Source organism: Cupressus sempervirens, chromosome 5 (assembly GCF_028749045.1).
Source record: "Cupressus sempervirens isolate cs-2001-9-10 chromosome 5, ASM2874904v1, whole genome shotgun sequence".
In the NCBI taxonomy this organism is placed as follows: Eukaryota; Viridiplantae; Streptophyta; class Pinopsida; order Cupressales; family Cupressaceae; genus Cupressus; species Cupressus sempervirens.
The window spans coordinates 704,945,077-704,972,324 of NC_143122.1; positions in this window are offsets into that span (position 1 = coordinate 704,945,077).

A 27,248-nucleotide genomic window follows, 5' to 3' on the forward strand; every position below is an offset into this window, starting at 1 on the left:
ATGATTTATACTTTCATTGAAATGTTTGGATATCAAGTTTAGATGATGTTAGTTTTTTTGACACATTGCTATATTGTGATGTTTAGCATATGATTAGATGATGTGAATTACTTCATTAGAGTATCTATTGCTTTGGTTTAGCATGTTAGATTTCCTAATCGTATGATGTTTAGCATATGTTAGATGATGAGTTTGATTTGTAGAATTATCTTATACTTTACTTCTAGCATGCTAGATTTCCTTTTTCTTATGTTGTAGCAAGTTTTAGTAGTGACATCCTCATAAGATAACTTCGATGATCTAGTCATTGGTTTGGGATGTTATGCATGGCGGATGGCTAGGACCCATTATGGTCCCATGATGCTATTACAGCTGGGAGGAACTGCACACTTAGTTTATTATTTTAGTACATTGTGATGTTGCTTATGTACACTGCAATGTTCATTTTAGTTATTTCCCTTCACTGCTATATTAGATGGTTAGATGTAGTCTCCATCTTTTAGTTATTTTGTTCAAGTGTCTTCACCTCAATTATGGATCCAATACTCTGTAGTGTGGAGAAAATTTATTTCTTAGCTTTTTATCCTTATATTTTCTAGCTTTTTGATTTGTATCCTTGAGCAAAATTATACTTTCTTGCACAAGAATCCAATTATTCACATGGTGTGTTGGTTTCCTTGCATAGCTTGTAATGAATCCTCATGCAAAACCCCACACTAGTATAGTTCTTTTGATTGTTGATCCTAGCATATCCTCACGTGAGATGGTGTTTCCTCACATGGCTCAATGTACTTTCTCACATGAAGAGGTACTTCCTAATACACAACTATTAGTTGTTATTCTCTCACACAAAAAACATGGAGCTTCTCCACTATTTTTTGGCGAATGCAATTTGGAATTTTGAGTACCCTTTAGGAATTCTTGTGGTTCCACGATTCAACAGATTGAAGATTTTGTGTTCTAATGTCGTCTTGGGTTTTCATTCTTCGGTTTGGTTGTGTTAGTTAGGTTGTCGCGTTTGGAGATCTATTGGTTGTTGGGATTATTGGTGAAGTCTTCCATTGCGATCTTTGTCAACCATGTATGATGTTTTCATGTGCATTCATACTTGTAATAAAAAATCTTGGCTTATATTGAATCCTTGTACCAAGGATCTCCAAACGGGGCATTATAGTTATTACATAACTAACATACATGTGCATTCCTTCTCTGATTTATTTCATTCTGACTATCACATGCTCTGCAATTCCTTGCAATTCCTTACAAGTATTAGAAAGGTATACAGAAGTAGATATAATATTAAAAATAGATGCATATATCAATTCGATATATATATATACATACAGGTAATAGTGAATTATTTTGAAGCAACATAATTATATACAGTGATATAACATTTGATCTCTATTAGAGATCTTGTACTTTTACAAGAAATTGATTTTTAAAAATTATTTAAAAATATATCCTAAGAATAGAATAATACCAAAGGAAAAATATAATAATGAAAAAAAATCAAATTTGCCAAGAACTTGTTTATATGTTTTAATTGGACTGTGATTTTAATAAGATACACATAAACATAATTTTTTTGGATTTATATAGGTTCATATCAAATTGATATTTTTATCTATAATAGTAACCTCATTCATTGTGATGAATAAATATTAAAATGCTTTGTGTAGGGTTAAAAAATTAACCTTCATTGTAATTAGTTGTTAGGCTTTTAATGTGAGTTTTCCCTTGTACTTCTTGATAGGAGAATTTATCTTACATTGTCAAACTAATTTAAAAGCCACAAAACAACCTTTAGGAAACTGTAAAACAATTTTGCGACAGTCAAAAAAATCTTTATGTTAAAAAATGATGTTCAACATTATATATCTCTAATTTCATTTGAGAGAATCTCTTCATGTCTATTTTTTATTCAATAAAATGGCCATTACTAATTATCTCTTTTATTAATCAATTTAAAAATTAAAATAAACAATAATATTGTATAAAATAATAGTAAAATTTATAAAATTCCAAATTATATTTTTTTGGATAAAAAAGATATGTATTAATTGCAAAAAAAAATAGAAGTATAAGTAATGTGATAGTATTAAAAAAATTGTATGTTTTCTTGGTAAATGATAGTAAATAAAAGTATATATATAATTTAAAATGATCTAATTTGGGAAACAAGCGAGGGTTTGGCTATGCAACCATATTCAAAGCCAACTCAACTCATACAAAAGTTTTTAGTATTTCATTGATGGCATTTGCCTCTCTCGGCAAGGACAAGATGCTAAAAAATGGGAATAAAAGACCTAAAGATGTAAACTATTAATCTTCCAATTTTTTCTAAAGTAGAGAAATCTATTTGTAACCTTGTCGTTCTAGTGTACGGTCTTAGTTCAAAGAATCCTAGCATGGAAGATGGATAAGGGAAAAGTTTTGTATCAACAGTTAGGATATTCAAACAAGTCATTAAGGGGACCTGAGTACTCCTAGAGGGAGCCCAGCTCATTAGAAAGGAGCACTCTCCATTGGTTGTCATTATGGGAGAAGGAAATAGAGGTAAGGGACCCTTACCAATAGATTTTTTTATGTGCCCTAATTCCCAAATGTTTTTTTCTATTAAATAGGAGGAAATCAGATTGTTTAATTGTGTTATATTTTTTTGTCATTGATGTCTCCTCCCTTTAGTCCTATAATTTCTTAAATGATTGGTTTAATAGAATATGGGAAGGAAGATTTGCACTCCATTTTTCATACTATAGGATGATACAAAAGGGTTTATTTATTATTATTTTTGTGACGCCAAATCCCAAAAATTGGTCACAAAGAGATGCCTCTGGAAATTGGGAAACTACAATTTTAGGGTCATTCCTTGGTCAAAGTAGGTTGCTAGTAAAGATAGACTTTTGATTACTCCCCTTGGATGGATTATAATTAATAATCCCCCACCCTTGTTGTGGACCTATATCCCACAATCTCTCATGCCTCTAGGGAGACTCTTGAAGGTTGATATATCTAAAATGTTAATTTGTAACACCAATGCATGTGTCTTGATAGCTTTGAATGGTAATTCACATATACCAGAGAATGTTTGGTTTGACCTTGATGGGTCCCCAATTTTGTTCCCTATCACTTCCCTATGAGTCCCTAATGTGTGTTTGTTGTGCAAAAGGGAGGGACACCAACACTAAAATTTCCCTCTGATTAAAAAGGATTATGGTCCTTCCTGCAGTGTTAATCCTAAAGAGCCAATTATCTGTAACCCTTTTTCTAAGCCTAAACTTCCTATGGAGAGGATTGAGACTCATATTGATACAATTCCACCTCGAAGGAGTTTTTTGGAATCTTATCAGAATATCAAAAATCTCTAAACAAGTTTGAAGGTGACTTTGATAATATGATGCCTATCCCTAAGATTGGAGAGCTCACCCCATATATATTTGATTCCTTACCCAACATTCAAAGCATTGATTTTAGTCTCCTTGGCAATAAGGAAAAACCTAGGTATAGAAGGATGAATGCCCAGCAAATTGTGTTAGATAAAATAAAAAATAAAGTGGAGGTCATTAAAAGGAAACCCTACATGAGAAGAAAGCCCAATGTTTTAGACTCTGTGCCAAACACCCCTATTCTCTCTAAACCTTGATTTTGCCTCTCCCTCACCCTCCTTAATAGATAAGGTGGATATGGTGGTACCCTAGGATATAGAGCACATGGAGGGGTGGGAGAGTGTTAGTCTAGATCAGCCTAATGGGTTGCAACTTAACTGTGATGTGTATCAAGAGGAGAAAATATTTGTCTTTGAAGCTACTTTTACTCTATCTCTTCCTCCCTTGTGTTCCCCTAACATTTGGGACTGTCTTCCTAAAATAGGGCCCACATTAACTCCCCCTTCTTTGGTAAAAATGATCAAGTAAGAGGCAATGATTGAAATTAGTGAGGAGAGAGGTGTATGTGCATAGAGGGATAGTGTCTCTAATATGGAGATGGAAGGACCTAGAGGTGAGGTAGAAGATTTTGTTTTTACTACACAAAATAGTCCTAACAAGAGGAGATCTAGGAGAACTAGTAGGCCTAAGGATTACATTGAAAATGAAGAACCAATTATTAAAAATAAGAGGAGAAGACCCCCTAGTCAAAACCCAAAAAAAAAAAGATCAAACCCTGTGAGGTTAATCTACCTGATTTCTTCAAGATTAGTAAGACTTTGTTGGATGCTAGAAAAAAGGTTAAGCAATAAGTTGCATGAAATGTATTTCATGGAATGTCAAGAAAGTATATAGTCAAGACTACTGAGTCCCATGGAATTTCATGGAAAAAAGGTTAACCAATGAGTCCCCTGATAGGAATTATATAGTTAAGAGACTTTTGAGATCCACAAAAAAGGTTGACTTTCTTCTGATTCAAGAGGTGAAGGTAGTTGGCTTCAATCTAGACCTTGCCCTAAAATGTATCTAGAAGGATGCTAAACACTTCTCCACCTCACATCAGAGGGGGAAGGGGGGTACCTCTATCTTAGTTTTCCCCAAGTGGTCTAAAGATGTCAAGGAATGGGTAACTTCCCCATGTCAACGAGTCATTTGGTTAACCATTCAAGATAAAGACCTTACTTTTGGATTGTGCTCAATCTATGCTCCTAATGAGGCCAGAGAGAGAATTAATCTATACAAATGGATCATTGGATTACGTGACATCCCTTGGATTATTGAGGGAGATTTAAACATGATTACATCTAGATAGGACATAATTGGTAGAGTGCCTTTGATTATAAAGGAAATGAAAAATTCTACTAGATGAGAATGTTGACCAAACATAGATTGGTCGGTCCACTTGAATTCAAGAAAGGGCAAAATAAGATTATTTGGTATACCTAGTGTAATTTCTAGAAGGGAAATAATAGGATATACTCTAGATTGGATAGTTTTTACTTCAATAAGGATGTCTTTAGCTATGTTAAAACCGGTGGATACTATAGAGTCCAAGTGATTCCCTATACTCTCTCTCTCTTATTATCATCCAATTGTTTCTTCCTTTTTTAGGATTGAATAAACCAAGAAGTCTAATGCCTTTTTCCTTAATACCTATCTTCTTAGGGATGAGGCAATTATGGAAGCTACTAGTATTATTAATTGGTTTAATAATCAAGGGATTAATGATGGTAAATATATAGAGACGGGTCAAAAAGACTAGAATGTGGTGGAATATGTTTAAAAATGTGGGGAAGAAGAAATCCAAGGATGCTAGGAGAGTGAAGAAGGAGTTTTTTAATTTTTTACAAGATGTGGAGTCAAAGTTGCAATTTCAACTTGAAAATATTGATGCTCTTGATGTCCTTTCTACCACCAAAGATAGGCTTAGGAGGATTCTGTTAGAATATATAGTCCACCAATATAATTGAGAGTGGGGAGTGAATAAATTAACCAACTAATATCATAATTATCAACCTTATTGAAATTTAACCATATGAACAATATAATCAAAAACCACAACAAGATACTCATACATTTCAACACTAGATGTGTTAACTAGGGAAACCCTTGATCAGATGGAAAACCCCAATGGGGATGGTACCCACAAGATGATGTACTAATTTAAATATTCCTTCTTAGAGGATAGACCCTATTAGGATTCTATGAATACATTTAGTACATGTGAGTCCTTGTTAGGAGACTTTGAATACCTATTAGGAGATTCCAACCTTGTTAGGAGTTGTGCCAACCCTGTTAGGAGTTGTACCAACTCTATTAAGAGTTGTGGAAGATAGTTGGACCCACTGCCCAAATAGCTTCAAGGTTAAGATCAATGAGGCCACTATCCAAATAATCTTTTTATTATTCCTTATAGAATAATATAAATGAAAATTACTTCCTTCCTCTATCCTATCAACCAGACCTTTTCTCCTTCTAATCTTGTAACTAGATCACAAATATCACATTAAATAATCTCTTGGATTGCTTACTTGCATTCACCAAACACTCTGCTCCTTTTTGCACTTTTTACTTCACATAATTATTGCCACACACTTTTCAATCAAGGAAAACATCTATCCTTTATACCATATCTTCAAAATAATTCCTTGAGTTGGCCTTGAGGCTTTCCCAATTAATTATAATAAGATAATTAATCAATTACAAATACAATAGCACTATTAGCTCACAGTCTGTACAAAACTTCACACATGTGATACCAAGACTTGTAGACTTGCTAATGTCACCAACAAACTATCCTTTATCACTACCTCACTATGCATCTTCTGATTACATCTCAAATGTAAGATAGCAAACAACCATCACAAACTACTTTCCTAAAGCTCTGTCTCTAAACTACTCTCTATAAATTAGGTACAACTTTTGTACATCTTCAACTTCAACTCTGTGTACTAAGCCACATCATCAAAACATTGTGTTGAACATATCCATTACCACGCATCACCAAACAATCAACCCACTATCTATAAAACTAATATCTATGTCTACTACTCAACTAGTCTTCACAAACTTATTGTTATGTTGACATCAATGACAAAATCAATCATGAATGCAACATGTCAATACTCTCCAATGCTTGGATACTCCCCCAAAGTAGTATCATCAGCATTCATGTTAAAAATCTCCCCCTCTAGCATTGATGGAAACATAGATGAAAAACATCTAAGTTCCAACAGTAATTTGTTGTTGTTTCTCTCATCTTCATAAATCCCCTTCATTGACCAAGTCTAAAATCCTCTAGATTCTAAGATTAGCATTAGTTGTTCACTAGCTAAAAAATTCCCAATACATCAAGTTCATATCTCCTACTTCCTCACATGAATCTTTCTAAATTTTCCTAAATAGATATCTCTCCCCCATTACTTAGGAGATGGTTTTTCATGTTCACACACTAAATAATTCTCAATATATTAGGTACATATCTCCTACTTCCTCACATGAATCTTTCTAAATCTCCCTAAAGAGATATTTCTCTCCTATTCATACTTAGGATTTCTTCTCCCCCATTACTTGGGAGATGATTTTCCATGCATATTCTCCCATGTTGAAATCAATGTCAAAGGCCTCAATATTAAAAAATACCAATTGTTAATACACGGCTTCAATTCTTCAACTAGCTCAAGTGTTTAAAGATACTATTCAAAACTAAATACCAAGAGTCCTCAATGACTCAGCTCAAAATAGATACTCCCCATATAAGAAGCATCAACATTTGGTCTACTCTAACAATAGTACTATGTACCACTAGACTAATGCACTTACTGCATTATCTATTCAGAAGTAGGTAGGGGCATAACCCCAAGCATACCTCTCAACTATTCAAATGTATCTTTAAGTAAGGGCTTTGTAAAGATATTTGCAAGATGATCTTTAGTACTCACATACTCCAATATGATCTCCTTTTCTGTTGCTTTCTCTCTGAGTGCATGATAATTAATAGATATATTCTTAGTCTTTGAATGAAATACATGGTTTTTAGACATACTCAATGCACTTTTGTTTTTAGAGTAAATGATAACAGGTTTTGCAAACTCAATCATGATATCCTTCAACATTTGCTTCATCCACATAACTTGGTTACAATTATTTTTTGCTACAACATACTCTACCTTAGTTGTACTCTACAAAATATAGTATTGCTTCTTGCTTAGCCAAGAAACTAATCTTCCTCTAAGAAAGAATACTCCACCACTGGTGCTCTTCATGTCATCCATACTACCTGCCCAATTTGCATCAGTATATGTACACAGAGTGAAATCACTCAATCTATCATACCAAATTTCATAATTAGATGTTCCTTTCAAATATCTATAATCCTCTTTACTACTACATAATGATACTCTTTAGGATTAGCTTGAAATCTAGCTACAATCCCAACTGCATTTGCTATATCTAATCTAGTTTGAGTTAGATATTGAAAAGTCCAATAAAATATTTGTACTTCTTCCTCTCTAACGTAGGTGTCTCATCTTTACTGGATAACTTATGACTAGTTACCATAGGTGTACCAATAGGTTCACAATTTTCTAATCCAAACCTTTTCAACAAGTTTTTCAAGTACTTATCTTGTGAAATGAAAATTCCATCACTGTTCTGCACAATCTACAATCCTAGGAAAAACTTCATTTCTCCTATCATGCTCATTTAAAACTCATTCTTCATTTATTTAGAAAACTTATCACTTGCTTCATCATTACCTCAAAATATGATGTCATCAAAAAATATTATTATTACCAGCAAACCATTCCCAATTTATTTCAAATGCAATTTACTATTTGTTGTACCTTTAGCAAATCCAAGCTTTTCCAAACAGTTGTCCAACCTTGTATACCAAGTTCTAAGTGCTTTCTTCAGACTATATAGAGCTTTATTTACTCTACATACCATGTCTTTGTCTTCTAGAAAAGGAAAAACTTCATGTTTCTCAATATATACCTCTTCTTCAAGTTCTCCATTCAGGAAGGCTGATTTAACATCCATCTGATAAACCTTAAACTTCTTGTTTGCTACATAAGCCAAGAACAACCTTACTACTTCCATTTTGGCTATAGGTGCATATGCCTTCTCATAGTCTATGTCTTCTTACTATGAATATCTCTTGCATACAAGTCTAGCCTTGTTCCTCACAACTTCACCTTGCTCATTCATCTTGTTTCTAAATAGTCATTTGGTTCCTATCACATTCTTATCTTTAGGTCTAGGAACTAACTCCCATATTTCATTCTTCACAATCTGATCTAATTCTTCCTTTATTTCTTGAATCCAATAATCATATTTACATGCTTCATCCATGCTATTAGGTTCAAATTTGAGAAATCAAACATATCTCTTCTTTAACTTTGTTCCTTGTCATAACACCTTTGTCTTTGCTTCCAATTAGCTTCTCAAGAGAGTGATTCTTTGTCATATTTTTTATTAGAGGTAGGACATCTCAACTCTTATCTCATCTCTAAGTTCAAATCTCTACTCTCTTCTTTGCTCAACATTTAACACATCATTCTATAGATCACTGTTACTCTTAAAGAAAACTTTTGTATTTTCATAGTTATCCTTTGGATCAACAATAGTTATCAAAGCTATCTCTTCTACTACTTCCTCTTCCTTAACCAATTTAGGCTCATTAACTTTATCATCACAATCATTCAAGAATTTTTCCATACCTACTTTAAATTCTTCATCTTCATCAAAAAGAAAACTCTTTCTACTTTTTCTTACTCTCTTAGGACATCTTGATGAAAAATAACCAAACCCTTTACATGTCCAACAAACAAAAATTTGCATACCTTTTGGCTCTCTTTCCCTAAGAAAATCAATACCTTCCTTGATCATCTTGTCTTCATCATTGTATGCAATAAAAGGATTCTAGATCTAGCAATTCAATGCTCAATTTTGTACACAATTCTAATATTTCACCAAGAAGATCCATCTTCTAGGTGTCAAAATTTCCTCTATCTAATTTTGGACTATTTCTTCTTTCCATGATCTCCAAAGTAGTTAAGCTTTTCCTTCAAGGACCTGATGCTCCAATACCAATTGTTAGAATATATAGTCCACCAATATAGCTAAGGGGGGGTGTGAATCAATTACCCAACTAATATCATAATGATAAACCTTATTGAAATTTAACCATATGAGAAATATAATTAGAAACCACAACAACATATTCATACATAATAACACTAGATATGTTAACTAGGGAAACCCTTGATCAAAGAGAAAACCTCGGTGGGGATGGTACCCACAAGATGATGTACTAATATAAATATTCCTTGTTAGAATATGGACCCTATTGGGAGTCCAGGAATACATTCAATACATATGAGTCCCTATTAGGATACTTTGAATCCCTATTGGGAGATTCCAACCCTATTAGGAGTTGTGGAAGACAATTGGACCCACTGCCCAAACAACTTCAAGTTTAAGACCAATAAACCCACTATCCAAATGATCTATGTATTATTCCTTGTAAAATAATAGAAATGAATAGTACTTCCTTCCTCTATCCTTTCAACTAGACCTTTTCTTCTTCTAATCTTGTAACTAGATCACAAATCTCACATCCAATAATCCCTTGGATCGCTTACTCATATGCACCAAGCACTCTGCTCCTTTTTGCACTTCATATAATGATCGCCACACACTTTTCAATCAAGGAAAACATCTTTCCTTTATACCATATCTTCAAAATGATTCCTTGAGTTAGGTTTGAGGCTTTTCCAATTAGTTATAATAAGATAATTAATTAATTACAATTACAATAGCACTGTCATCTCATAGTCCATACAAAACTTCACACATGTGATACTAGGGCTTGCGCACTTGTTGACATTTCCAATAGACTATCCTCTATCACTACCTAATTGTGCATCTTCTCATTACATTTCAAATGTAAGATAGCGAACAACCATTAGGAACAACTATGTCTCTAAACTACTCTTTGCAAATCAGGTACAACTTCTATACATCTTTGACTTAGGCTTTAAGTGTTGAACCACATCATCAAGGCATTAAGTTGAACATGTTCATCACCACACATCACTAGAAAATCAACCTATTATCTATATGAATAAGATCTCTATATGCTACTCAATCAGTCTTCACAGACTTACTGCTATGTCAACATCAATGACAAACATAGTCATGAATGCAACATGTCAATACTCTCTAATGCTTAGGATACTGACCCAAAGTAGTATCATTAAAATTCATGCTAAAAAATTCAATAGGGAAATGTGGTTGGAACTAGGAAATGCTATAGGATCAATTGGTTGAAGCTTGGAGACAAGGGTTCAAGAAATTTCTTCAATACCCTCAAGAAGAAGCAAGCTAAATAGATAATTGAAGTTATTTATAAGGGTAATAATAATCTCACTTCCCAAGATTATATTCTACTAGCCTTCACTAAATTTTATAATAATCTCTTCTCCTCCAAAGATTTTGGAGGTTTGATGAAAGAATTCAGAGACAATATTATGAACATCATCCCAAAGAAGGTCTCTAATAAAGAGGTTGAGGCTCTAGGTAGAGACATATCTATTGAAGAGATTAGAGGAGCCATCTCAAATCTCAATAATGCGAAGGCTCCCTATCCTAATGGATTTTTAGTGGAATTATATAAGGAGAATATGGAGTGGATTTTTAGAGAGCTTAAGTTGGTCTATGAGGAGGCCCTTGCCATAGGGTCTCTAGGCCTAGATATCAATGAAGAGTTGATCAAGCTTATCCCTAAGGAAGGTGACAATACCTTAATCAATAATTGTAGGCCTATTACCCTCTTGAACATTTTAGATAAAATTTTGGCTAAAATAATTGCACTAAGATTAGTGAATTTCCTACTAAAGGTGAGTTAGCATGAATATTGATTATACTACTTTGGGGGAGTATCCTAAGCATTGGAGAGTATTGACATATTGCATTCATGACTGTGCTTTTCATTGATGTCAACATAGCAATAAGTCTATGAAGATTTCCAAAGTAATAAAGAGAGATTGTACTTGTATGGACAAGGTATTGCTTTTTTGGTGATGCATGATCATGGACATGTTCAGTACTATGTCCTGATGATGCAGCTCAATGCATAGCACATAAGTCAAAGATGTATGTAAGTTGTACCTTATTTATAGAGAGCAGTACAAAAATAGAGCATTAGAAAAGTAGTTCCTAATGTTTTTTTGCTATCTTACATCTAAGATGCAATGAAGAGATGCATAGTTAGCTAGTGAAAAAGGAAAGTCTATTGGTGGCATTAGCAAGTGCGCAAGCCCTAGTATTGCACATGTGAAGTTTTGTATAGACTGTAAGCCAATAGTGCTATTGTAATTGTAATTAATTAATTATCTTATTATAATTGATTAGGAAAGCCTCAAGGCCAAATCAAGGAATTATTTTGAAGATATAATATAAAGGAAAGATGTTTTCCTTGTTTTTAACATGTATCAAGTATTGTGTTGAGTATGAAGTGCAAAAAGAAGAAGAGTGCTTACTAAATGCAAGTAAGCAATCCAAGGGATTATTAGATGCGAGATTTATAATTTGGTTACAAGATCATAAGGATAAAGGGTCCACTTGATAGGATAGAGGAAGGAAGTACTATTCATATCTATTAATCTACAAGGAATAATATAGAGATCATTTGGATAGTGGGTGCATTGGTCTTAACCTTGAAGCTATTTGGGCAGTGGGTCTAGTTGTCTATCATAACTCCTAACAAGGTTGGAATCTCCTAACAAGGATTCAAAGTTTCTTAACAGGGACTCATATGTACTAAATGTAGTCATAGACTCCTAACAAGGTCCATCTCTAAAAAGTAATATTTATATTTGTACATCATCTTGTGGGTACCATCCCCATCGGGGTTTTCCCACTAATCAAGGGTTTCCCTAGTTAACATATCTAGTGTTATTGTGTATGAGTATCTTGTTGTGGTTTCATATTATATTTCTCATATGTTTAAGCTTGTTTAAGGTTGATAATAGTGATTATAGTTGTCTAACTGATTCACCCCCATCCCCCCCCCCCCCCTCCCTCCTAGTTATATCGGTGGACTATATATTCTAATAATTGGTATCAAAGCAACTGATCATTGAAAGTAAAGCTTAACAACTTTGCGAGATTCATGGAAAATATTTTTAAAAAGGATAATCCTAGATTTTATGGGGCCAACAATGATAGTTGGAAGGAGAAGATGAAGACTCATTTTTTATGTATGGGTCCAGGTTATTGGATTATGACAAAGAATGAGAAGACCATTGTGAAAGAAGAAAATCTTGAAGAATGCAGTGAAGTAGAGAGAGATCTATTCACAAGTAACATGAGAGCAAGATAAGCATTGCTATTAGCCCCTCTTGAGAACAAGTACAATCAAGTAAAGTCACTTCAAACATCTCATGAAATTTAGAAAGCAATAGAATCTACTTTTGAATGTGATACACATGCAAAGAGAATTAGATTACATAATTGGATATGTACATTTCAAGATGCCAAAATGATGGAAGATGAGTCTATAGGAAATTATATTGGTAGAATATCAGAAATTGTTGTAGGAATTCAGTCGCATGGTGGGATCAAGGAAGAAGATGAGGTAGTATGGAAGATCTTAAAAATTTTGATGCCACCATTCAAGAAAGTAGCTCACATGATTCAACTATTGATACCCTACACTAAGGATTTTACCAAGGAAATATTTCTTGGAAGATTAGAAATTGTAGAAGTAGATTTGAGATAATCTAGAGATCTAGGAAGAGTGGAAACAACCTTCAGTGCCCTCAACATTTGACCTAATCTAACAAGGAGTGCAAGCACACATGGAGATTTTTCTCGTAGCGGCAGATCTGATGAAGACAAGAAGATTAAGGTATATCCCTTCTTGTGAAAAGAGAAAAAATATAGTAAGAAAATATTTAAATATTGGACTTATGATGAATCCAATCATTATACATCTAAATGTCCTAAAAGAGAGAAAAAGTATAAGGAAAAGATCAAACCTAGGAAACCCAAAAATTGTTTGTATGCAAATGAAGATGAATAATCTGATGAGAGAGGTCAAAGTGAAAGTGATGATGAACTAGGATTTGTGGCTATCAAGGAAGATGATCTTGATAGAGAAATTAGAGAAGAAAGAGCTCTAGTTTCCCAAGTTCAAAAGAAATCTAATTAGATAATTGACAATGGATGTTCACATCACATGACTCATGATATGAATAAGTTTGTTAAGTTTAGGAATCATGATGGAGGTATTGCTAGAGTTGGTAACAATGCAACTTATCATATAACAAGAATTGGATCCATTACTCTTGGTGGTAAAACTAACATTGATTATGTTTATTCTATTGCCGAATTGAAGCATAATTTGTTGAGTGTTGGATAGTTAGTGGACAAGGGTTATCAGTTATAATTCACTAAGAAGACCTACATTATCAAAGACATAGATGGTAAGTTGATTAGAATAGGTGCAAGATCTAGAGGCAAATAATTTCAGTTGAATCCTACTGAAATGACATTTTTGGTAGTTATAGTGGACAATAATTGGTTGTGGCATAGAAGATTATGTCACGTAATTTTTTATAATATTATGAAAGTTAGTAGTACATTTTTAGTCAAACACTTGCCTAAGATAACAAAGCCTACTAATGTAGTTTGCAAAGAATGTATTTTGGCTGAACAGAAGAAAGTATCATTTCCTAGCAAGAAGTTTACTATCATAGAGAAGTTGGAGATCATTCACATAGATTTGAGTAGTCCTTCAAGAACAAGAGGATTCTATGGTGAAATTTATTTTATAATTTTTGGTGATGATTTCACTAGAATGATGTGGGTAGCATTTCTTAAAGAGAAATTTGTAACTTTTAAGAAGTTTAAGATATTTAATAATAGATTTGAGAATGAATATGGTGTTAAGATAAAGTGTTTGAGATTAGATAGAGGAGGAGAGTTCACCTCTAGAGAGTTTAACATCTTTTGTGAAGAGAATGGAATCAAAAGACAACTATCTTCACCTAGAACACCTAAGAAGAATGGGACTGCTGAAAGAAGAAATAAATCAGTAGCAGAGGTAGCAAGAGCAATGTTGTTTGAGAATGATGTTTCTAAGAAATTTTAGAGAGAAGCAATCACCACAATAGTAAACACTCTAAACAGAGTATAGATCAAAAAATGTATGAGAAAGGCACCTTATGAATTATGGTTTGGTCATTAACCATCAGTTAAATATTTTAGAATATTTGGAAGAAAATGTTACATTAAGAGAGATGATGAAATTGGTAATTTTAATCCAAGAAGTGATGAAGGTATATTTCTTGGTTATTCATTGAAAAGAAAGGCACACAGATGTTTTAACTATAGAACTAAGACAATAGTTGAATGTGCAAATGTAAGGATTGATGAAAAGTTTGGAACTAAAGAAAATAACGTAGATTATAACTCTAATGAAGAAGAAGAAAATTCAAGAATTGGTAATAAGAATGTTGAAATATTCTTTGAGTCTAATAATTATTTGTAGAATGATGTTGAGAAACAAGGAGAAAGGAGTTCTAAACCAAGAAATGAGGTTAGATTTGAGATGGAAAGTCCCAACTCTTAGTAGAAACATGAAAAAGAATCACCCTCCTAAGAAAATAATTGGGAGCAAAGACAAAGGTGTGATGACTAGAAATAGAATTAATGAAAAGATATGTTTGATTTCTCAATTTGAACCTAAGAGTGCAGATGAAGCATGTAAAGATGATCACTGGTTTCAAGCAATGAAGGAAGAATTAGATTAGATTGTGAAGAATGAAATATGGGTGTAAGTTCCTAGACCTAAAGATAAGAATGTGAAAAGAAGCAAATGGGTATTCGGAAACAAGATGGATGAGCAAGGAAAAATTGTGAGGAATAAGGCTAGACTTGTATACAAGATATTTTCATAGCAAGAAAGCATAGAGTATGACAAGACATATGCCCCTATAGCCAAAATCAAAGTAGTGAGAATGTTGCTGACTTATGCAGTAAATAAGAAGTTTAAGGTTTATTAATTAGATGGATGTTAAATCAGCTTTCTTGAATGGAGAACTTGAAGAAGAGGTATACATTGAGTATCTTGAAGGATTCCCTCTAATAGAAGAAAAAGACATGGTATGAAGACTAAAGAAAGCTCTATATGGTCTAAAGCAAGCACCTAGAACTTGGTATGCAAGGTTGGACAGCTATTCAAAAAATCTTGGACTTGCTAAAGGTATGGTATTTTATAACTTGTATTTGAAAGAAATTGAGAATGGTTTGCTAATAATAGTAGTATTTGTTGATGACATCATATTTGGAGGTAATGATGAAGCAAGTGATAAGTTTGTTGAAGAAATGAAGAGTGAGTTTGAAATAAGAATGATACGAGAAATGAAGTTTTTCCTAGGATTGCAAATTGTGTAAAACATTGATGGAATTTTCATTTCACAAGCTAAGTACCTAAAAGATTTGTTGAAAAGGTTTGGATTAGAAAGTTGTCAACATGTTGGTACACCTATGATAACTAGTCACAAATTATTCAGTAAAGATGAGACACCTCCAATAGAGAAGAAGAAGTAAAAATCCATGATTGGAGGTTTTTAATATTCGACTCACACCAGACCAAATATAAAAAATGTAGTTAGTATTGTAGCTAGATTTCAAACTGATCCTAAGGAATATCATTATGCAGTAGTAAAGAGGATATTTAGATATTTGAAAGGAACATCTTACTATGGAATTTGGTAAGATATATTGAGTGATTCCACTCCATGTGCATATACTAATGTGGATTGGGTAGGTAGTATGGATGATAGAAAGAGCACCAGTGGTGGAGCATTTTTCCTTGGAGGAAGATTGGTTTCTTGGCTAAGAAAGAAGCAAGATTGTATTTTGTAGAGTATAGCTAAAGTAGAGTATGTTGCAGTAGCAAAGCACTACAACCAAGTAATGTGGATGAAACAGATGCTGAAGGAAATCAAAATTGATTTTGTAGAACTTGTTATCATTTACTCTGATAACACAAGTACAATGAGTATGTCTAAGAATCTTGTATTGCATTCTAAGACTAAGCATATATCTATCAAGTATCATGTGTTGAGAGAGAAGAAAATAAAAAAAGAGATTAGATTATAGTATGCTAGTACTAAAGATCATATCACATTTATCTTTACAAAGCCCTTACTTAAAGATATATTTCAGTACTTGAGAGGAATGCTTGGGTTCATGCCCCTACCTACTTCTGAGTAGATGATGTAGTAAGTGCATTAGTCTAGTGGTATAGAGCACTATTTTTGGACTAGACTTAATGTTGATGCTTCATGTATGGGGGAGTATCTAAGATGAGTTGAGTCATTGAGGACTCTTGGTATTTGGTTTTGAATATTGTCTTTGGACACTCAAGCTGATTGAAAACTTGGAGTAGTTTACTAACAATTGGAATATTGTCATAATGGGGCCTTTGAAATTGATGTCAATGGGGGAGAATATGCATGAAAAACATCTCTTAAGTAATGGGGGAGAATAAATCCTAAGTATGAATGGGAAATTTGTACCTAAATGGGGGAGAGATATCTCTTTAGGGAGATTTAGAAAGATTCATGTAAGGAAGCAAGAATATCTCTAAGAGATATGCACCTGATGTATTGTGAGTTGTTTACTATGAAAAACTATTTCCAATACTAAAGAAGAAGAAGAAGAAGCATGCAATTTTCTAGAAGATTTCAAACTTGATTAATGAAGATTATTTGAGAAGATGACAACAAAAACACCACCAAAGTACTATTTGGTATTCTTGTAAATTAGATATTTTTCATCTATGTTGCCATCAATACCAAAAGGGGATATTTTTAGAATGAATGTTGATGATACTATTTTGAGGAAGTATCCTAAGCATTGGAGAGTATTGGCATGTTTTATTCATGATTGTGTTTATCATTAATGTCAACATAGCAGTAAGCTTGTGAAGATTTCCAAAGTAACACAATGAGATTGGAGTGTTAAGGACAAGGTATTGTTTATCTGGTGATGTGTGGTGACGAAGATTTTTAGCGTTGTGTCCTGATGATGTGGTTCAATGTGAAGCATGTAATTCAAAGATGTATGATAGTTGTACCTAATTTATAGAGAGAAGTACATAAATAGAGCATTAGGAAAGAAGTTCCTGTTGTTTGTTCACTATCTTACATTTGAGATGCAATGAAGAGATGTGCAGTTAGCCAGTGATAGAGGACAGTCTATTGGTGATGTCAAAAAGTGTGCAATCCCTAGTATCACATGTGTGAATTATTGTATAGACTATGAGACAACAATGCTATTGTAATTGTAATTAATTAATTAATTATCTTATTATAATTAATTGGGAAAGTCTTAAGGTTGACTGAAGAAAATATTTTGAAGATATGGTATAAAGGGAAGATGTTTTTCTTGTTTGTAACATTTATCAAGTATTTTTTTGAGTGGGAAGTGTGAAAAGAAGTAGAGTTCTTACTAAATAGGATTAAGCGATCCAAGAGATTATTGGATGCGAGATTTGTGATCTAGTTACAAGATCAGAAGGAGAAGAGGTATAGTTGACAGGACAAAGGAAGGAAGTATTATTCATTTTTATTATTCTACAAGGAATTATACAGAGACCATTTGGATAATGTGTTCATCGGTCTTAACCTTGAAGTTGTTTGGGCAATGGATCTAGCTATCTTCCAAAACTCCTAATAGGGTTGGAATCTCCTAATTGGGATTCTAAGTCTCCTAACAGTGACTAATATGTATTGAATGTTTTTATAGGCTCCTAATAGGTTCCATGCTCTAAAAAGGAATATTTGTATTAGTACATCATATCATGGGTACCATCCCCACTAGGATTTTTCCTTTGATCAAGGGTTTCCCTAGTTAACATATCTAGTGTTATTGTGTATGATTATCTTGTTGTGGTTTTAGATTATATTGCTCATATGGTATTTTTTTTAGGTTGATAATTGTGATAATAGTTGGGTAACTAATTCACCTTTATATTGGTGGACTATATATTCTAACAAGGTGATCAACCCTTCTCAAATAGGATTTGTGAAAGGTAGATTTATTCTTGAAAACCTATTCACCTACTAGGAATTCCTAGATTAGGCTAGAGAGTCTAGACAATAGGGTGGGATGTTTCTCATAAATTATGAAAAATCCTACAATAGATCTAAATGGAGTTTCCTCTATCATTTATCAACATGGTCTTTACCTTGCTTGAGGGGGAAATGGCTGTCGTAGAAGTTAATGGAGTAAGATCCTATAAATTTCAATTATATAGATCTATTAGGTAAGAATGCCCCCTTGCTCCTACCTTGTATGTACTTACAACTAACTCTCTTCACTACTTGTTGAGAGACTCTTCATTTTCTCCAAGGGTTAAGGGTCTCTCTCTGCCAAATGGAGAAGAGGTGGCTAATGTGTAATTTGCTAATGATATTACTATTCTATTCAAACTAAGTGAGGAGAACATGGGTTACCTTATGGGGAAGCTTGAACTTTTTATGTAGCTTATGGTAGCAAGATTTATTTGTCTAAATCTTGCATTCTAATATGGGAGGATAATGCCCCCAAATAGGTTTGGAATACAATTGGGAGGATCTAACCACATTATTAGATATGTAGTTATTCCTTTTTCAGTTAATCACAACCTGAGGGAGATGTGGGAGTGAATTGGGCTTAAACTAGATAAGAAGTTAAACATATGGGATTGTAAATACCTCTCTTTTGCAGGGAGAGTGTAGGTCTATCAAAAAATCCTATCTTCCTACTCAATATATTTCTCTCTTCCTGGCATTTTAATTATCATCAGTTTGAGATTCTCCAGAAGGTGATACGAAACTTTCTGTAGGCTAACAACACTCATGATAAGAAGATGCATATAGTTAGTTGGAGTCAGTGTACCCCCCCGCAAAAGTAGTAGGAGGGCTTGTATTGAAGGATGTGAGGCTACCAGGCATAGCATTGGTAGTTAAATGGGTGGCAAAGGCATCAAAAGGAAATGAGCCTTGAAAATTGCATGTGAGACAAAATCTTTCTAGAGCCTCCCTAGTGAGGTGTAGAGGTTGGAGAGGGTTTCATCTATTTGATCTACTATCTCTTGGTGTTAATTGTAGATTTCAAGGCTTAGTTATGTTTAAATCTCTATGGAAGAGCTGGAATAATGTTAAACATGATTTTGAGGGTAACAAGTTCCTTATTTAGAAAAAAACTATATGTGGCAATAGACCTATTTGGTGAAACCTCAAACACAGAGGAAAACCATTGGCCCTTCTCCAAGGTTTCTCTACAAAGAAATGGGCAAAGAAAGGCATTGTTATATTTAGAGATCTTATTATTGATAACAAATTTTTATCCCGAGATGAGTTGAAAATGGCATTTGATATACCCCAATTATAGAAGAGGACCTATAAGATTTTTAAGGAGGCCTTATCTACCCTCAATCTTCCCCTGAATTGGTGCACCTTTGACTACCCTCACGCCATCCTTTGGCCTAAAAATTCCCTTCTTACCCAAGTTAAAGTGAAATTTGTCTCCACTCTTCTAGCCTTGGATGAATCTATTTTTTCTCACTTAAATGTTGCCTAGTCCCTGAATATGAACAGAGATTCTTGGAAGAAGCTCTTCTGTCATATTTGGAGTAGACCTCTTGAACCTAAGATATCTTGCTTTTATGGGAATTTAATCTTGCACAAACTACCCTTTAGGAATCCTTCAAGTGAACCAAATTAGTATAGTGTTTGTCTTCAACTTGAGTCTATTCTCCATTTTTTCTTTGACTGCCCTTTAGCTAGAGCTATCTAGGAATTGTTTGGTCTTAAATCGTATACTAATTTCATCCTATTGAGTGTCATATCCAAGAACACCATTAGTAGTTATAAATAATTTAATATTTATTTGTCCATTTTCTCTTGTTTAGTGCTTTCGTATATTTGGAAGTTGAGGAACAATGATATTTTGTTGGCAAGTCAAGGTCCCTCACTGGGTCTCTATGGAGACTCTCCTATTTTGATATTTCTTTGTGTTAGGATTAACCACATATAGAAATAATAGTTACATGCAAATATAACCAATATTAGAAGATAAAAGATTGTACAGAAGAGAACACAAGACACAAAGATTTAATGTGGTTCACCCAATCCCTGGGCTATGTCCACCAAAAACAAGTCCAATATTATTATTATCCAATGATTACAATCCACAATCCCTTACAGCTCAATATCACCACAAGAAGGTAAAATATCACCATACTCAATGAAATCCATAATCCTAAGACATTTTATACAATATTTTTGTCACTTACAAAAATTAGTGCTAGACTAAATCATCCAATAGAAAAATATCAGTCAACGCGTTTTTCAATATAAGGTCATTTTTGGCTTTGGGGGTGCTACCCTCAAAAACCCCCATGGGGGTGTTTCCCCTTGACCACACCCTATACTATAAACAAGGAGCACTACCCCAAGACCCCACAGGGGCATTTCCCCTTGACCTTGTCTTGGGGGCACTGCTCGCAAACCCCCATAGAGATAATCTAGGGAGAAATGACGTTAAATAAGCCTTCAAGTTTGATTAGTTTCCACATCACAAAAATCTCCCACTTGGAGACTAATCAAACTCCACAATAATAACCTCCCACTTGGAGACTAATCATAGCTCTGCTAAACCTAGAGCTCCCAATGGAATATTAAACCACCCTAGACTCTATTGTTCTTTTGTCACATTTAGTGTAGAAGACCAACCAAAACTGAAGAGGAGTTGAGCTTATCTCTTGTTACCACCCTTGTAAACATATCTACTGGATTATCATCTCTATGTATCTTCTCCATATTTAACTATCCATCATCCAAAATTGACTGAGTGAAATGATATTGCAGCTGTATATGTTTTGTCTTTGAATGTAGAGAAGAATTCTTTGCAAGATGAATAGCACTCTTGCTATCTATTAAAAATTAATTATCCCTTTGTGGGTGTCTGAATTCTTCCATGAAGAGCTAAAGCCATATCATCTCTATGGATACCTATATAGTAGCAACATACTCTACCTCTATAGTGGATAAAAATCAACCATCTACAACTGAGAAATCCAACTCACTATTGTCCCGCTGATAGTAAATACATAACCTATAGTACTCTACCTAGTATCAATATCCCCTACCAAATATAAATTATAAGTATAGCCCCCAAAATGTAAACACAAACTGGATGTTTCTTTGAAATATATGAGAATCCATTTAACTGCATTACAATCCTTAAGCCCTAGATGACTCATATACCTGCTAACAACTCCCATTACATGTGCAATATCTAGCCTAGTAAATACCATAGCATACATCAAGCTTCCTATATTCAAAGCATAAGGTACCTTGGACATCATATCCTCTTCTTCTTGTTTCTTTGGACACATCTTCATAATTAACTTCAAATGACTAGGTAAAGGTGTGTTGATAGCTTTAGCATTCACCATGAAGAAATGTTGCAACACCCTCTCAATATAATCAACCTAAGACAATGTCAATATTTTGTTCTTTCTATCTCTGCAAAACTTCATACCAATGATTTGTTTTTCTACCCCCAAATCTTTAATAGCAAATAAATGTGCTAACTGTTCTTTCAACCCCTTAATGTGATCCATGTTAGACCTAGCTACAAGAATATCATCAACATATAAATGTAAAATAATATGGTACTTTAAAAAAAACACAATGATCTAAATGAAACCTACTATATCCATGCTTGTGCATAAATTTTCAATTTTCAGATACCATTATTGAGGTGCTTACTTCAAGCCATATAGAATTTTTTGCAATCTGCACACTAAGTGTTCCTTACCTTTGACCTCAAATCCTTGTGGTTGTACCATATATATCTCTTCATCCAAATCACCATGAAGGTAGGTTGTTTTAACATCAAGTGGTTTCAAATGAAAATTTTTAGTAGCCACAATACTTAAAACAATACAAATAAAAGTGATTTTAACAACATGAAAAAATATCTAATCAAAATCAATGCCTTTTTCTGTGAAAATCCGTTTACCACTAACCTGGCTTTAAATATTTTCTTACCTCCATCTCTTCTTTCAAGCTGTAAACCCATTTATTCTATAAATCCCTTTCACCTGCAAGAAACATGCATAAATCCCATGTCTGATTTTTTAGTAAAGAGTCCATTTCTTCTTTCATTGCAGACTCCCACTGAATCTTTGTATCCACCTACATAGCTTCATTATAGGATTTAGGTTTACCATCATCAATAAGTGAAATAGAATACAAAGAAGGAGAAAATATTTTTGGAGGTTTAGTTAGCCTTGTTTATTGTCTAACATTTACTAGGGTATGTGGTATTTGTTGTTGTGATTATTGCAGATCATGAGGAACTACTAGAACATCATCTTTTGGAGTATCACCCATCACTACATAATCACTTTCTTTCTTCTCATGTTGCTGCAAAAAATCTTTGTACAACACTTTCTCATTGAATATGGCATCCCTCCTTACAATTTAATAATTTTCAAAATCCCAAAGCCTATAACCAAATTCATCAAATGCCATATCCAAAAACAACACATTTCTTTGGCTTAGCTTCTTGCTTAGTTCTATTTTCATAATCTATATATGAAAATTCTTCACAACCAAAGGTTTTGAGAAAAGAATAACTCATGTTCTTACTAGTCCATGCTTCCTCTAGAATGCCACAGTCCAAGAGAGTAGAGAGACCTATTGGCTTCTGATTTAACAGAATTTGAATAACCAAGTATGCAAGTCAAGAATGAATCTATGGTTAGCTATCTCCACTAATGGACACAATTCATCAAGAACCTGGGCCAACTATAAGGCTACACTCCTTCACTTTAGGCTCTACAAATCCTAGGTGGGTGAACCTCTTAAGATCTAATTATGTGACCAATACAATGAGCATAATCATGATCTAGAATAATAGATGAAACCCTTATTTCTCCTAATAACTCATGCAAGAACATAGATCTGTAGTAGCAAATTGCAATTCTATGGAATCCACAAACTAAGTGAGGGAAACACTTTTTAGCTCTTCAACATAAAAGGGAAAAAATGATTTAATATGTTGATATCAGCAAGAGCTAGGTATGAGAAACAAAACTGAATGATCCTACAACTAACCAGTGCCTTATCTATTGGGAAATTACATAAGTTACAACCATACATTTTATGGACATCTTTGACATAACCCCTACATCAAGATCCCTGATGTATCTTTCACCTTGTGAATAGACATCTGTATCAAAATGAATTTCATACTTTGAAATATCCCATCATGAAATCTAAAAACCTTGTGATGAACATCAAGCAATTACATGGCTCTTTATTCCATTAGCAAGATACTTCAATCACATACATTGTTAAAAAAATGGAACCTAGTTTATGCTCTTTGTTTAGAAACTAGAAAAGATTACAAATCCATGAATAGGAGACAAGATTCAGACTGAAATTAAAACCCCTTGCTGTGTTTTTTTTCATTTTCCTTGAAAACAAATAGCAGAAAGATGTATAGAATTGACTCACAAATCACCTAACAAATGAGAACTATCTGCATTAAAACTACAATTATTGTTCAATACAAGAGAAATTGTTGAAGAAAATGTGGTGGAATCATAGTTCTAGACCCAACAAAGTGGTCTCATACAAAGACTAAAAAATTTCCGACCAATAATGGTCTCACAATGAAAAAACTAGAACCTCTACAAAGAATGAGAAAAATAATGATATAGTGGAGAGTGAATTCCCAGATCTATTGTGCATTTGACATGTGTTAACTTGAAAAACCTCTCCTAAAAATGAAAAGAATCTCTCTAATATCTCTCTACAACTGGATATCAAATATTTAACCATTTTGCCTCCCAAAAGCATAAAGTGATTTAGATATTTGATTGGAAAGAATAACTGATTTATGATGCTAGATTAAAACATAGGCAAAAAATCAGTTAAGATGACCTTTAAAGGAAATAAAAACTTATCAGAATTACTTTCTCCATATTCAGGCTTCAACAGTCTTTTATATCTGCCCCTTAACCATTTTTGACACTCAATGGTGAAAATTGCCCATTCCACTAAGAATGCCCCACAGAATACAAATTCACTTATAGACTAAATCGCTGAATTCCTTTGAAAAATCTAACTTCATATTCAAAAAATTTGTTTCCTCCTAGTTCCAATGGTATATTTAAGCACCTATTTCAGACAAGAAATTGCCCTTGTGGCGGCCATTTGAAGTTCAAGCTCATGTTCATGACTTTCATAGCACTTTATTATTGCAAAAATTTAAATTTTTCTCTAGTTTAAAACTATAGAATAAATTCAAAATTTATTTTAAAATGTCCAACCCTGAATGAACTTTTATGGGAAACAATGTTAAAAAATTAATCTTTTAAAACTTTGCTTGAAATTTCCCTCACTTCTCAATCTGGGTCAAACCTTTTTGACCACCATCGCCACATGTCAGTACTAGAGTGGTTCATTTTTTTCTTTGGCATCTGACCCCTCCAACTGAGCACCATGTGGCATCATTTCATTTGTCCTCTATTTTGCCACATCAGCACACCGTGTCACCATGCCATGTCATCACTTTGAGAAGCATGCCACATTTGGAGCCTCTACCATGTGTCACTATCAGGCTTGTCCACCTCACTTTGACTTGTCACCACCACATGACCTGAATGCCACATCACCATTACATCTCAGCTTCCACATCACCACCACCTGGCTAGTCATTATGTCACCATCTTAACTGTCATACATCTTTCCCTTGGTGACATGGTGACCATTGTCAGATCTACCACATGTCACCATCATGTACATTGTTGAAATCTAATTGCCACACAATGTCACTTGTCATCACACAATTTGTTGGAATTCCACATAAGCATCCAGTCACTGCACATATTGTTCTCACTAGATTTCAAGGTTTTTCAACAGGGCACTATGTTGTACTAGAAAACCTCATCATTTTTGGGTGCTGACATAGCGCCTATCAAAATCCAATGATGACCTTAGCATGTTCGTTCAAAAGTTATTTCATTCTTTCCTCTAGCTGTTAGTGACTAGGTCGAGCCCCACAACATAGCTTGCAGCTTACAAAACCCTTTGTCTCAAAGACAACAAGTTTATTTTGTGTAGGAGTATTTAAAAAGGTTATGTTTTGATTACCCACCCAATGTGGGATAAAACGTTTCAATGTTTTGCTTCCATGCATGACATGTTTTGTTTTTTCTTGGCATGGATAGGGCTATATATTGTGGAGGCTCTTTGAAACCGTTGGAGCCATTTCTTGAGCTTTTTCCCTTTTGACATCTGAGTTTTCTTTGAACCAAGCCATTCTAGATGTCATTGTCTCACATCAATTTACTTAAGTGATATGAACTTCAGGATGAAAGGGTGATTCCTATTGCCCGTAGCCTCAAGAATATAGCTCCGTCTCTAAACAATAACATTTATAGTCTCATTCAATGTTGGAGAGATTTATCAATGAAGGACTATAGATCATGTTTGTTTCAAGCAAGGAAACAATTAGTGCAGTTTTGTTCTTCAAGACAAGGAGCTCAGGCTATGTCAGGAAATGATCATTTTAATGCTAAAAATATTCATCCAAGACACAACCACAGTTCAAAATGATGAGGGTTATCAAAAATTCAAAGCAATTTTCAATACTCGAGCAACATAATATAATAATATGAGACCTTATTAAGTAAACAAGAGACAATACATTTCATATCTATGGAACTGACCACTATAGCTACCATACCCTTAAGTTTTTCCAAGTATTTGTTGTCACTATTAATTTGAGCATTACTGTATGATCCATAATCTTATGATGTGATGAAGTTGCAGCATTTCCATCCTCATATGTCTTTGTAAGGCAACAATCAAACATTTCAATAGCCTTGCAAATACCACTTAAAACTATTCCACATTTGAAATAATCTAGATGCCATAATATATTGGTGAAATTAGTCAGGCCACAAGAGGGTCTAGCTAAAAAAAAATTCATTCTCAAACAACTAACATCTCAAATTTATTTGATAAACACCTGGTACCAATCAAGATTGGATTTGATCACTAAAACAACAAGTAAAACTCATCATTTTCTACAAACTTTCAACTTGGTGCCAGGAGGTCCTTTGACTAGCTTTAAAAATTGACACAAACACCTGACTGGTCTTTGAAATTAGACCTACTGATTCTTTGTTCCACATTCTCTTACTCTGTAGAATTTTGTCTCATGATGAATTCTCAGTCAAAATATATTGATTGTCAAAGTTGTCTTCCCAGAACTGCTTGCAAGCAAACATGTCAGAAAACAATAAATTGTGTTCAAATTTGGCTATAAAAACTGGGTAAACGGACACTTGGGGGCATGAAAACTAGGACATTGGTTCATTGTCATGAAGACAACACAAATCTTAGATTAGGGCTTATGAAGAATAATGGGGAAAATTTGGTGAATGGTCAAAGTGAGCTACTTAGAATTTGCAGACTATAAACACTGACAGAAAAGCATTTTTTGCAAATGAATGGATTTGGGAAAGTGTATAAACAAATTCGTTAAGAGTTGAAAATTGGCACACGTGAAGTATTTTAAAAATACAACATAGTGATACAATCTATTAAGTCTCACCTATCATAGATTTTGAGATATGACATCATGTATAGGGGTATTAACCAATCTACATTTACTAACACCAATAAAACGTTACAAATTGCATTTAGAATCACTTTCAAAAATTGAACAAACAAA